This window comes from Triturus cristatus, chromosome 5_2 (assembly GCF_964204655.1).
Source record: "Triturus cristatus chromosome 5_2, aTriCri1.1, whole genome shotgun sequence".
Taxonomy (NCBI): Eukaryota; Metazoa; Chordata; class Amphibia; order Caudata; family Salamandridae; genus Triturus; species Triturus cristatus.
The window spans coordinates 706,328,012-706,343,050 of record NC_140588.1 but is presented as its reverse complement, the minus strand read 5'-3'; the positions used below and the strand labels follow the sequence as shown (position 1 = coordinate 706,343,050).

The following is a 15,039-nucleotide window of genomic DNA, read 5'->3' as shown; positions in this document are numbered from 1 at the left end:
AGCTGCAAAATGTACAAAACTGGCCAATCAGAGTGTTAGTGGCCTTAAAGAGCACACCTCTCAGTCCTGACTGCATGGCTGCTGCTCTTCAGAGCAGTTAAGGGAAAGGAAACCTTTAAGGTTTATGTGGAAAACTCAAGAAATAAAGCCCAAATAATAGTCATGTAGAAATGTGATCTTAGTAAAGGGGCTGGATAGTGTCTACTGTAGACTGCCTGAGGGATGTTCATTGCGTTGCTGTTTATTTTTTGTACAGACTCATGGAGCATGAAAGCTTCATCGGAGGACACAAAAACAGAAAAAAGTAGAAAGGTCCGCGAGTGACTGGGGGCGTTAAGTCAATTGTTGTTGAGTAAGAATTTTGTTGGAAGAGAAGATCCTCATAATCCATTGTTAGCGATTGAAGATGGTAACACGTATCCTTGGTCGGACCGGTCTATAGGGCAAGCAGGCAGTGCCCGATGGGCTGGTATGACAGGTCAGTGTGTGGGCCATCTTTTTGGCTATTTGTGGGCCTGTTTGATGGTCTGCTGGGTCGATGTTTTTACTATTGATTTCCCCGATTTTAAAACAAACATTGCCTGCAGCAAGGTCAAATCCAGTCTTCCATACCTATGCAAAACACTTGCACAGTGTGTCTTCACAAGTTCAAGACTGCCCAAATGTGCAAACATGAGCCACTTTTATAGCTATCTAATTCACTAATTTCGGACCAATTGTATTTTGGTGCCTGGATCTATTTTCTGTCCCAGTCTGACCCTGCAAGTCTTCCTGTAAGCCAACTCTACCACGACATCCAGAGTCTTCTGCAGCGTCTCTGAGGTACAGCAGCAGTGTAATCCCTGCGTACTAGAGTTATGCATCGAGTAGGCAGATGCAAGGTTTTCCAAGCAGAATCGCAGACTCTCAACCTGAGCTTGGTGACTTTGTTGTGGGTTAGAATAACACATTTATGAGGGGCATCCACAAAGAATCCAACTGCATTATGCGGAAAATCACATAGTGTTGCCTATGCTGGGGGTACCTACTTGCTTTTTATGACAGTGCAGAATGGGCAGTGTATCAATTGCTGTGGTAAGCCTGGCACATTTTATGCAATATACTGCAGGATAGCGGCAATGTTCAAAATCAGTTTGGAATACAGAGGTTAATGTCTGGCGTCTGTGGTCCTCTGGAAAGCGGAGATGCCTACTCAGGGTGTTCGCAACTGTTTGGAAAATGAAATAAGGTTAGCAGATTAATAATATATTTATATATATAAGCAAGCAACATTGAAAAACTGAAAATACAATTTAGTATGAAGGCATTTAAATTGGAAGGCTAAAGTTGGTATCCTTATCATGATTCGTGGCGTGGCTCAAGCACTACAAATGGAACCTAGTATGGATTAGTGGCCTCATTTGAACCGCTGGTATGCACATGCATGCTTTGGGTGGGAAAAATACAAAATGATGTGCTAGAATCTAGCATATTTGTTTGTCTTTAAGAAATAAAACTACATTTTGAAAAGCTCCACATTAAAATTACATTTGTGATTTGTGCAGTTTTTTGTTTGTGAATCAATTAAAATATATTTCATAATTTGTGTTTATGAAGAATTGTACTTTCTGTATGTTAATCTATGGTTTTGTGGTAAAAACAATTGCTTAGGCGGGGGTTCCTGGCTTCTTAGTAATGATTCACTGGGGGTCCACAGAAGTCAAAGCAGTAAAAACTGCTGGTTTAGTCAATTCAGGGGCTGATTCCAACTGAGTGGGATGGGAGATTCTGACTGACATGAAGAATGTCTTGGAAGACAGAGGATCAAGACCAAAAGAAGTAGATAGTTGGCTTCCAACGCGTCCACTGATAAGTAGTGTTTTCAACCAATAGATTACACACCTCTCATGAATATTCAGTTTGAGAAGATTGAACATTTGACTGTTTAGCTGCATTCTGACTGGAATTTGGGACCCCTGCTGTATGCCATCAGAAAAAGCATTAAGTTTAACATTAGCGATTAAATGCAGCCTTTTCGTATTAAGTTCAGCATAATTTAATTTTGAGAGAATTAGCCTTAGAAAGAACAGAAGCTACTTAGTAAACGACTCACTAATACGTGGGCCACCAAAATCAAGTTCTTTCTACTGAAATGTCTCACGGGATTACGTAATTGTTTATTTTATAGTTTTAGTCAGACAGAAAGAGGTTTGTTTCCTGCAGTAAACACGTCAACATTTTTGGGGAAGCAAAAGGAACGCCAAATAATTATTTTATGAGATCTCACACAAAAGAATATGAAAGATCCAGTACCTTTGGAAAGCCTGACTCTCCTGAGCTGCAGAGCCTTGGTGTCTGTTTATTTATTTTTTTACTTTACAGAGTTTTATATAGCGCGAACGTGACCCAAATCGGGTATCGGAGCGCTTTACATAGCACCAGTTGCATTACATGAGGACACATTCATATTTTTGTTAGGCACGGGGAGATTAAGTGATTTGCTCAGAATCACAGGATGTTCAGCGTCATTGCCAAGACTGGAACCCAGTTCCTCAGATTGGAGGTCGACCACCCCAGCCGTTAGGCCTACTCCACTCCCCAACTCCTCTCCCCATTTATGCTATAAAGGTGGTTTTTCAGCCTCTTGGATTTATTGTGTCTGGTGTCGTTTTTCGCTGCAGTTTTGCAGCTCAGAGCACTGTCAATAGGTAGTGGAATCACCCAACTCTATAGTACTCATTGTAGCTCCCTTAGAAAGATGAAAATCTGAGTTTGCTACGAAGAGATACGAACCGGTGATTTCCGAATTACCCATAGAATTCTACAGTGTGAGCGTTAACCTACTGATCTGTCTAATTAGCTTTATGTGCTGGAAAGGCTTTAAAGCTGGTAAAATAACTCACTAGGTTAAGGCACCTACTTCAGAGATCTGCATGCATCCAGCACATCTCAGCATCCAATACTAATAATATTGCTTTGGTGTCTAATGTCAGTACAGAAAGTAGGGTGTAGATGGAGGGCCGTTATGGGCAGGAAAATGCTGGCAGGGAAAGATGGGAAGAGGTGCAGACCAGAGAAGGTTGTACAGGGTGGCATGGGGGAGTAGAGTAGTGTTCAGAAGGGAACTGTCACTAACAGAAGAGAGGGGTGCAGTGGGGCAAAAACTGGAAAGGGAAGACATGAAAGTACAGCGTAGGCTGGAAGTGGAGGGAGTGGAAGGGCACCGCCAATGCAAAGAGATAGTTGAGAGTGAGGCAAGCATAGAGAGTGGTGCCAGTGGTGTGGAGCCAGAGGGGCCTAGGGCACTAGGAGGTGAAAAGGGTCCCTACCAGAGGACCAGAGGACATATAAGAGAGGGTGGAGCACCACTAGACTGTGGGCACAGGCAATGGAACATAGGCAAAAACGGGGTGATAACAGACTGCAAGAAGCCTACAAATCAACAGATACCTCACCAAATACCTTCCCGACCACCAACTCCGATACAGCACTCAGTCTGGTCACAGAGCCACCCATAGCACAGAAACTGCCCTTATCGCTGCTACAGTTGACGTCTGCATGACTCTGGACAGAGAAGACACTACAGCCCTCATCCTCATGGACCTCTCCGCAACATTTGACACAGTCTCCCACCTCATCCTCATCCAATACCTATATGAGTCCAAGGATATGCACGCCAATGGATCTGCTCCTTCCTGACTAGAAGGACACAGTCAGTCAGCCTGGCATTGCACACCTTGGACGTCTGCAACCTCATCTGCAAAGTTCCGCAAGGATCAGTGCTTAATTTGAGCCCGTTGTTTCCGGTGCTCGGCACCGGCTCTAGTGAAAGGCCACCACATGATGACCCTATCAGGTTAATTTTGAGATGAACACAACATTTGTATTTATTAAGTCAATTCCCATTGCAAAGAGTAATACCAGCCTCTACCACCATTACTATAACTTTGCGAGGCCGAAATTGTCACAATTATAGGAGTGCAATGGTTTGGTGTTGTGTTGGTGCTGTCATTGGCAGCATTGACAGGTGCAATGCATGCTGCAGGCTGCAGTGGCCTTCCGAGAAGGACCCTGGCACTTAATGTTTTACAAAATAAGCACTGGCAAGGATCCTCCCGGAGCACAACTTTCTTTAACACATACATGATCCCTCTAGCTAGCATTATCCGCTCTCACAATACCAACACCCTCTCCTACACCTACATCATGCAACTCATTGTCTCGCTCATGGACAAGACGCCCAGCATCCCGATCAAGTTCAATGCCTGCATGACTGAAATCTCCCACCAGATGAAGACCATTTGTCTAAACCTGGACACCAACAAAACCGAAATCATGATCTTTTGGAAGAGCACATCAACGTAGGACTCCACCTGGTGGCTAACAGAGCTAGGACCGACACCAACCCCACCATCCCCACCACCCACAACAAGATCCTTAAGTTCATCATCGACAGCAAACTCAAGATGGCCGCCTAAGTCACTGGCGTCACCGCTTCATGCTTCCATACCCTGGAGATGCTGAGGAAGATTTTCAAATGTCTCCCAACCAGCACCTGGAAAACCATTCACACATGCCCTGATCACAAGCAAGGTTTACCAAGGAAACCACCCTCTATGGCCGGAATCAACAAAAACCTCACCAGAAGGTAGCAGACCATTCAGAACTCAGCAGGCACAATCACTTTCAATCTTCCACGTCAAACTCCCATCACGCCACACCTGAAGGAGCTCCACTGGCTCCCCAGTCACAAACAAGCACAAATCAAATTCCTCACCCACAATTTCAAGGCACTACATAACGCTGGCCTTAGCAATTGCACCTGCTTTCACCAACCTTCTAGACACCTTCACTCATCCAGACTCCTACTTTCACAAATCCCACACAATCAGAAAACCAGATCCAGCAGTCAAGCCTCCTCCTACATCGCTCCTAAAACGTGGAATGACCTGCTGCTGCACATAGGAGCTTCCTCCTCATTTCTTGATTCCGCAAGAAGCTGAAGTCGTGACTTTTCAAGTAGTCCCAGTAGGCCTTAGGTGTGCCTAAATTCTCACCTGTCCAGCACCTGGATACCCTCCTCAGTGATAGTGCCCTCTACAAATCTGCATAACATAAAAAATGATAAAGATAGGGGGAAATATAAAGAAAACTATCCTAGCCATGCACAGCCTCTGGCACATGCTAACCATTCCACCATCCATCGCACACCTTCCCCTCTCATGTTCCCTCAACACAAACACTTTGCAACTATTTGATGTATTCCTCTCATCACTAACTTCTGAGGAGGATGTCCCAAAGAGTTTGGAACCAAGGGCAATGAAGATGCATAGTCTGATCTGTGGCATAACTATGAGCAGGTTCTGTGGCACAAGGACCAAAAGTGCAAGGGACCTATTGGACCCCAGATTATACCTGTTCTCTATTACAAAACCAGGGGATGGGGCCCATTTTCTCTGGTTACATTGCCTATGGCCACAGAGTCTCACCTTGTTTTGTCAATCATGCATATTGGTGTGTCTGCTTGAGTGGTCCATCTCGGTGTGGGTGTCTTGGTAAAAAGGATGTGCATTAAATGCTGCTGGGGGTACTGAATTTTCCTGGTGATTGGTGATGGCTGGTTATAATAGGCCCCTTGTACCATTAATTTGAACTTAATTGTGCATTTTGCCATTAAGTCCAAACTTGAAATGTGCTGGTACTCAAATTATTGCTCGCTTGTCAACATTGCATGATGGACACAGACATGTGAAGGTATTTAGATTTTGATGCAAAAATATCTTCCCAAAAACTGCACTGTGCTAAAAATATTTGCCCGTAGAGTTTTGTGACATATTTATCCATTAGCAGAAAGAGTGTTGAATAATATGCCCAGGCAGTAGTTGACCTAGTTTTGTATCAGTATTTCTGCTTTTCTCAAGGTTGAGGTCGCAGTTACCACCAGCTAAATTTGAATTTTAGAGTTCAATAGGTTTTTATTTCATTTGCAAGACAAATAAAGGAAAGAACACATAAGCATAGGAAATTTACCCTGTTTCCCTACCCTGCCCAACCCCTGAGAGTACCACAAGTAAGACAATAGGGTTGTAAAGACTGATCTGTAGAAAGTAAATGTAATAAATGGTTGTAAGGATACACCAAGCCCCTGAGAGTTATTTTTAAGTGAGATGCTGCAGAAGAATCTGCAGAGCTTTCAAAGACCTTGGGCAGGAGAGTGACACAGCATAATTTGTGAAGGAATCCAGAGACATACCGAATTGATTTATAAATTCCTCTCCCCTGTCCGCTATGTCTAAATAGATCTTCACACAGCACTGTGCGCCACAACCTACATTACCAGTCCATCCCCACCTGAGTTTGTGACTGATCCACTTACTTAGAAATGGCTGTGTGGCCACTAGCAGTAGGTTGCTTACACCCAGTGTCTTTCTTTAGCACCCATCTCAGGACAATTTCCAGTGCCGATGATTGGACCCCAAGCCCCATAAACTGGGATATATAATCTAGGATCCCCTCCCAGAAGCTACAGATCATGGAGTAAAACCACATATTATATGACAGGGAACCTCTTTCACCTCAGTTTCTCCAGCACCTATTTGGGCATGTTCTGTCAAAGTTGTGGTCTGGCTGGAGCGTTGTGCCATCTGTAAAGAAATTTCAGGCCGACTTCCACTTCATTGTTACTAGTGAACCCCTTATGTGAATGATGTGTGCCTATTCATCTTCTGTGAGATACTTAAATCCCTTTCCCATGAATATTGGAAACTCATTTTAGGTGAGGTTTCCATTGTGGGTACTGTCAGTTAAAGCCTTGAGATCAATTGTTTGCCTGTGTCAGTCGTTTGTAGAAGATTTTTGAATGGGGTCAGTTCCCCGAAGTGCCAGTCCTAAAAGAACTGTGCATGGCGCGTCATAGTTTTGTGTAATGAAAACATTTTTCTCCCCAGATTAAAATCTTGGTTAATTTGCTTGAATGGTTAGTAGAAGAAGTAACCCAGCATTTTACCTCTATATATTTCCCAGTGTTGAAGAGGCTCCCTATCTAGCACCAGGCTGGAAGTCTGAATTCCTGAAGGCAACAGTGAAAGGAAATAGATGGCTAGTTAAACCCTTCTTGATGTTGATGGCAAACCACACACTCAGCATCACTCTCTGTACTGCAGACCCTATGACAGTTGTTGCTCTATACCTTTTCCTTACCCATGGTATCTCCCACAATGCTGATCCTGCTAACGTATGGTCAATGAAACACTACTGTTTTTCTAGGACCGCTCTCACAGTTTTCCACATATACCTTAGTTCAGCATCTCTTTAATTGGTTACAAAATCAGGGATCCCCTTCCCTCCTGATTAGGGAAGAGATGGCTATGGCTTCTGTATTTTAGTTAGAATCTCACTGAGTGCATACATTGGCGATTTTGACTGATGCTAATAATCCTATCCTTGAGAGATGTATTTTATGTCATTTAAGTAAGTCCCTCTTTTTTAGTGTAGCAGAGGCTGGAGATTTGCTATGAGAATTCTCCCGCTTATGTGCGGTAGTACTAAAACCCAGATATTTTATGGATGGCATATTCCATCTAAAGGGTGTGAACTCTCATATGTGGTGGAGCGCACCTGGGGACATGATAAAGCTTCGGGCCTTAGATTTAGTCATATATGTTTTAAATCTTGACGCAGTATGGAACTGATCCAGTTCATCTAGTATCACCAAAAGGGACAAGGTTGTATCAGATAAGGAGACTAAGATAATCGTCAAAAAATACAGTATGCTTAAATGAGTCCAGGCCCAGTCTGGTGCCCTTTTTCACCAAGTTGCTGAAAAATCCTTTGTGCTCATTGCTCTATGTGTTTGATGAAAAGCAGGGGCAGGAGTACAGCCCAATCTTGTTCCTCTGCTTCTTACCATCTTTTGGGAGTCAATGCTGTTTGTTTCTAGTTTTCACAACCGAGCTGCATCATATTCATGAATGCAATCTCAAATCACCTGGCCCCCATCATCTTGCTCAGGAAGCCCCACTACACTTTATTAAAGTGCTTCTCAGAATCATTGAAGAGAAGCATTGTCTCCTCATGAGCCATGGTTCCACATCTATCATGTGTCCCGCTATTTTGTGTTGTCACAAATTTAGTGCTCCCAATGAAGCCAACTGATCTGGTTGTATTCGCTTGGGGAGCATCTAAATCATCCTTGCTGCAAAACCTTTTAGAAAATCTTGATATCAATATTTAGAAGAAGGTCAAGGAATGAGTTAAAATATCTTGTCATTAGTTCTGATATTGTTGGCCAGAAGGTCTTGTCAGACAATGCTGAAAAAGAACGTCTGGGATGGGATCCTTAGAGGGCCTAAGATCTTTATTAGCTTTTGTTGTTTCCTTTTTAAATGGATTATTCAAGCAATTCTGCCTGCACCAACAATACTTCACCATGTTAGCAAACTGAATTTAGCCCATCACCGGATCATGATTACCAGTTGTATCTATGAAGTTGCTCCATCTTATGAATATCTTCAACCAGGTGTGCCCCCTTGTCACCTTTGATGTTGCCTGTATTCCACTGTATTTATTCAGCTTTTTGCCTGGAAACCAAGTGTATCCGTCCCTTGTTTACATGAAGATTATTCTGCCTTAATATGATCAACTAGTCTCAGTTAGCCCCGCAGGTTTTGGCCTCTTCACCAGAGCATTTGTGACAGTGAGTCCTAGCCACCTTTAGTTCAGTCAGGAGTTTTGACTTCACTTTCTCTCTAATTATTTTCAGACAGGCACTTATGGCAATCAGTCTAGCCCTAGCTACTGCCTTAAGAGTATCTACTGTGTTGTAGGAGCAGAGGGAATCATCTTCAATACATTAGCTTCTTGAAAGGCTTTGATTTGGTTTAGCCCTTTTCTCCACTTGAAGACGATGTGGAAGGAGTGGTTCCATCTGTTCATTTTCAGAAAGTCGGAATGTTCTTACTATCTGCAGGATCAGGGTTGCGAGATATTTGTAGACAATGATTTCAGAACTGCTGAATAGAAAATCTCCCATATTTCTGGAGGCCGTCATGAGTCTTTTTGTCAGAAAAAAGTGGTTGACTCTGGCAAGTATGTTCAGCAGCTTCAGGTCAGCTGTTTCATGTGTCCTGTCCAGCTCTATCTCTTTTTCCTCATCTTCCTTCAATAAAGCTCAGAAACAGGCATTGGATGTGCTTTTCAATGCTCAAGTCTTTGGTCACACGTTTTACCTCATGGATAAATATGTTGTTGCATCAGGTGCGGTTTTCGATATCCTCAAATTTGTCTTCGAGGATAATGTCCTGGGCCTGCAGTGTGATCACTTCTTGCCTTAAGAATTATTGCTCACTCAAGTTGTTGTCAGTAGACTCCTCCAAGAGAGCAACCCTCTCACCCTGGTCCTTGACATCCTTTTTCTCATCCTGAATGCCCTTTCCTAGCAATGCCGAAAGTGGATTAAAGTCATGTTTAAGGCTCTGATATTACCTCTCCATAAAGTCCTTTGTGACTCCCCAGGAAACCCCTGTTGCTGTCAAGACTGCAGTGAACTCAGGATTATGGCCAGAGCAGGAATTAGCTTTATGCTCATGGTTTTTTTCTTATGCTGCTGATTGCTTTTAATATTAGAGGAAATCAAGAACATGTCTTTAACTGTTGCTTCTTTTTTCCACTTCAATGATGCCCTGGACTAGCCTGGTGTCATTTGGGCAGGGCCTAGTGACTCTTTAACTGACCTTCCACATTTTCATGACCTGCGCTCATTCTTCCTCTCATACACTTGTCCTTTAAGGGCCAGTATAAGCCCTGCAAGTTAACTCAGGACTTTGTGGACACTCTGTGCTGCAGTTATAAGTAGGTTGCAGACCAACACTAGAGGGGTGTTGTCAGGCTATGGCTGTTCTTGGGCTCACTTGTCTGTTGTAAGGAGGCCTTCCAGGATTTCTCCTGGTGATTGCTATGACATCTCCAACAAAGGCCCCAGGGGAGGACTGCTTTATTTTATTGCTCACGGTTCATGAGCCTTTCTAAAGTGCTTCTGTAATGCTTCTGCTCGTGGATGGAAGGTCTGGGCACCATGGCAGAGTTCAACCGGTACCAGTTGGCTTTTCCCTGGGGTACAGTAGGACCATAGCAGGCATTCTACCTTTTTGAAAGTGTGTCAACAGTTGATGTCCACCCCAAACAGACCGTGTGGCAACTGGCATTTTAAAACTAGGTTAATAGACCAGGAATTTCTACAAGAGAGGTAGGTCCTCTCTACATATCTTCTTTGGGACTCTGCACTAACGCTACTGTAGTGTATGGACACATAGATATGGTCCTGATGAATGCCTTAGTCCACTTGGCTAAAAACTATAGGCAGAAACACGATAATGTTACCAATTCAGTGACACAGAAAGGTCATTATAACCGCATAAGTCTCCTGATAATACCCCTTTTGTGTTTTTAAACAAGCCTAGGTTACCACCTGAGTACAGGATACTTTGTGGTTTATGCTGAGGGTTTTATAACTTTGAAACTGGATCCAAGTTTTTTTATCCAGAAACATTTTATAATTTCTAAGATCTCCCTCAGGCCAGCCCCCTCCTGAGGTTGAGTCCACCCTGGTTGTATCATCTTTCCAGGGTGGAACGAGGTGGCACATTACGTGAGTGAGCCTACCACGCCCAATTCTTGGAATTGCCCTCTTTCTGGGAGTTAGAGTATTAGTAGGTAGCTAGAAAAACATTAGTGAATGTATGCTTGTGAACTGCCGATTTCAAGCAAAAACAGGGTGTCACGCCTATTTTGTTGTTGTTGTGATTCTATGAGTAAGGGCAGGCATAAGCCCATCTGCGTCCTTTAACTCTCTTTTTGTTTGTTAGAGTTCAACCCAAGCCAGATTTGGACACCCCATGTATAGTGATCTCTCCAGCTACATCTTTCATTCTCTGCTATCCCAACATGCCCTTGGGTCTCTCCTCTTCCAATCTCCTCGCCTTTTGGGGGAAGGAGCCATGTTACTATTCCTGTTTTCATGGCCATACCATATACAACTTTGTTTTCATGTAGTATGTGACTAACCCGTATTTGCTTTATTTTAGAACCAGAAAGCCGTTTTTTTAATATATATTTTTTTATTTGTTTATCATTGCCTATCATTTTGCTAATGCCTTGTGGTTAGCAACATGACCTACATTTGTTTTTGGTGAATCTTTTTTTCCTCTTTAGACACTGCCTGCTTCCTGGCATAGGCTGTTGTCTACATACTATGAGACGAGGATTCATGTCTGATCTCTCGACAACAACATTTCTATTTAGGCACCATAGTCTGATTCTGTCTTCTTAATTGTAGCTTTCTAACACTATTTAATTTAATTAGGGACTGGCTATGTCTCACATTAACATGTCTCTTAAATCCATGTTGAATGCTATAAAAAAGTAATTAATTTGATGATATCCATTTAACTGGTTTTAGCTCATTAACCTTGACACCAACAGTTCCAAAGAGGCAACCTGTTCTCCAACAGGGACTGCGAGGCGGAGACTGTCAGATGCATCGTAGCCTCTGACCATAATGTCAGACTTCCAATTGTTTCGTAGATCGAGCGCATCCTTTTTTAACACTTATTTTTTTGGGTAGGTCCCAAATTACCACCTCAAGAGACCCAATATCACCAATTAGCATCTAGTTAGTGCTAGGTCAGAACTGTTTACACATACAGACAGCAACTCAAGGTCGTATGCAGTTCTTTAATTTTGTCTTTTATACAGGTTTAAGAATTAAACAGTAGTAAATCTGTGGGCACTTTTGATTGCATCACTATAGGCATGTGTCAACTGAATTTGAAGGGCCCATAGAATACTTTATTATGCTATACTAGAAAATTCATACTTTATTTTATTTGGGTTTTTTTGTATTTGATTTAAACTAAGCATCAACAAAGTACCCCCAAACAAGCGTTTTCCTCGCACCAGGAGCATACCAAACATCAGGCGTTTTAATGAGGCAGGGATACAATTAAAAGATTTACAGAGATCAGGATAAGCTAAGGGTGGGGAAAAGTAGATAGGATAGCAGAATAAGACAGTACAATGTTTATATCTACATTTTATTTATTTTCGGTTTGTTGAAAGTGAAATGCTATATATAGGAATCTACACATAATTGGTTAGATACCTGTGCAATAGCAGACCAACAGCTCAGGCCATAAGATGAATTAAAACACAATGCTATTAAAACAACATTTCATGTCGAATTAAACTCCGGTCTGCATTAGCAACCTCAGAAGCATTTTGATAAAACTGCTTGCCCTTCCAATAGTGCTACAGGGCAGAAAACACAATTTTGCCCGTCAAATTTGGAGGAATTGGAAGTTTTGTCAACTTTGAAGAAGTTTGCTGGTGGGATATTTCTCTTGTAAAAACATTTTCGTGAAAGAATTCTTCCACTTAAAAATTAGCTTTTGTTTTACGCATTTTAAACATATCACAATTTCAGCATCACTTCCATCACCCAAAGGAAGGTTTGCAAAATCTTGGTAAAAGACAAGAATTTTTGTATAGGAAACTTTTTTCAACTTTGTGCTCCCGTACTTGATAAGTGAAAGTGTACTATGTAATGCATACACCATAAAAGACATTAGATGAGACGCAGCATTAGTATGCATCAGAAATGATAATTGATTTAACACACTTTGAAATGTTTACATAGCACTAAAGAGGATTAATTAGGAAAATCAACTGCCCTCCCTGAAATGACAGAGTTGCAAGATAGGCAAGCCTATCTACAGACTCTTCAATGGAAGGTCATTATGCAAAGCAATAGGTATGGAAGCCATTTTGAATGGTGTGACATCAGGCAATGAGCGCCTCATTGATGTTAATCTGATACAACTTCACAGTGTCTGCAGGCAACTTCCATTGTCTCCTTTGGCAGCAACAGTAAGTGGAGGCTGCTAGTACCTCTCTAGCTTTCCCTTAGTCATTATGGACGCTATTGAAGTGAAGGAAGAGGTGTGTGCTGTTTGTGCTTAGCCCTTTGGGGTGAAGGAGATATAGGCAGTGCCTGGCAGCTAATCCAGCGGACTGACAGAAAGGCTGCTGAGCCTTGCAAGTCCTCTGCGATGACTTTAAGTCATCTCCTTCGTGGATGTTCTAGTATTGGGGTGTGTGGGTTGCACCTTTGCCAGTTGATCTTTGGCTGGCAGGAGGGAAGCCACGAACCCAGCAGGATGAGAATAAATACAGTTTTTCTGTAACCTTGGCTGCCTCCAGCGTCCTCGCTACAATCTCCCATGAAGAAGGGCGCAACTTCACTCATAGGGGTGCGGGAGACGCAGAGTGAGGTGTGGGAGGATTGAATGCCAGTATATTACCTAATGCTGGCAGGAGTGTGAAAAGTAGGATGCTGCAGAAGGTGGAATAGGATGACAGGACACAAGTATGATTTTGTAGTGTGAATTAATAGGGTGTGAGGGTAAGGTAGTACTCTATATTCTAAGCAATGTTGTACTACCCCATGATGCCTTTCACCTACCTTTCCATTGCTTGTCTATATTGGACACTCGTGGTTGTGTGGGAAAGCTGTGCAGGAAGGGAGCACTCTATAACATAGCATTTTCTCTCTCACACATCGTCAATGATGGCACCTGTAACCCCTCATTAAACACATTACACAATTTTGGAGAATTACGCAAGCACAATTACATATGTATTACAAAGCATGATAAGATGAATGCACTTCGTTGGAACACCACTCTAACCTCAGTCTCCTGTAGGTGACATCTGCATGACCATAATGTTTTTTTTGTTTTTTGAAAGAAAACCTATAGCTTGGAATAGCCTGTTCCTAAGCACTTTCCATCTTAACAGTTGAAGAAATGAAAGCACAGGGGGAAAAAGAGATAAGTCCATGGTCACACGATTATGGTCAAGTGTCGAAAAAGGGACAAGTACTCAGGCCTCTTGACAACACGCTTAGCCACTGAGCAGGTAGAGCATTCACCCACCATTCTCTTTAGAGTTACACAATTAGAGTTTGTCAAGATTTTCATAACTTCATTCAGCTGCGTCAGCTTATTAAATTGAGAAATCACATATCCTTAAACTGAAGCTTCCTTACTCCCTCTGGGTACGGGCATACTGTAGGTCTCCTACTGAAATACCCTATTTTCAGGTCACTCACAGTTCAATTTCTATGGTGGCAGAGAGGAACCATCCTTCCCACACCACTGCCCCTAGAGCTATATGAACTTGTTGAACGGCCACCACTAGCTTTGTTGTGAATAACTTTGACTTTACCCGATTTCTACACTAACCTGGCCTGTTACTGATGTTTTGGGCTGTAGAATACGCCATCTCATTTAGGATTGGAAGGAAGAGGCAGTGCCTGGCTCCTGCCTCCCTCCAAAAGCCTCGGTAACCCAAGTGACTACTACCGCCTGGCTCCAAATTATTTGGTAGGTAAAACTGGAAATCCCTGAGATCTCTGAGAAAAATGTGGCAAGGAGCTATCCCAGCATCCCCAATGTGATGGTCCACCAGTCCAATAAGCCTGCCTGATGGTGGACCAGATCTAGCTGTTGACAGAGCTTGCCCAAGTCAGATCCTTACCTCTGTGCCGCCATTGATGCAGTGGAAGCTCCGCCTCCAGCATGGCATCCATGAGGCAGAGCTGGGGCATGGCAGAAGTACTGCTCTCTAAATTGAGGCCTGAGCGTGCAGGTTTTCAGAGAAATGTTGTTTAGGGGAAAATACATTATGTTTACTTATCCTTTCACCTCACATAGGAGTCATTATGATAAGTTAACACAACATACAGAAATTAGCTAAATGCACCTAAAAAGGGTGGGGGGGGGTGCGCCTGAGAAAGATTATTAAAGGGCTGTAAATGTTGCTGTGCACTCTCAGACAGCACACTGTCTCTCTCTGGTCACATTGCATCACGAACAGGAAATGACGCAGGCCGTCATTGAGCTGATGCAGCAAGTAGACTTCCATGACATGTGTGCTTCACAGCTAACATCTTCTTTCCTAGGAGCAGGAGGCTGATGGGTCCCTGTTTAGCAGGGAGCTGAGAAG

The 15,039-nt window shown here is 42.9% G+C and overlaps 1 protein-coding gene across 9 annotated transcripts in view; it reads left to right on the top strand.

The window, feature by feature from the left end:
• Positions 1-15,039, top strand: part of DACH2 (dachshund family transcription factor 2) — an 839,221-nt gene that overhangs the window by 546,457 nt on the left and 277,725 nt on the right. The window lies entirely within an intron of this gene.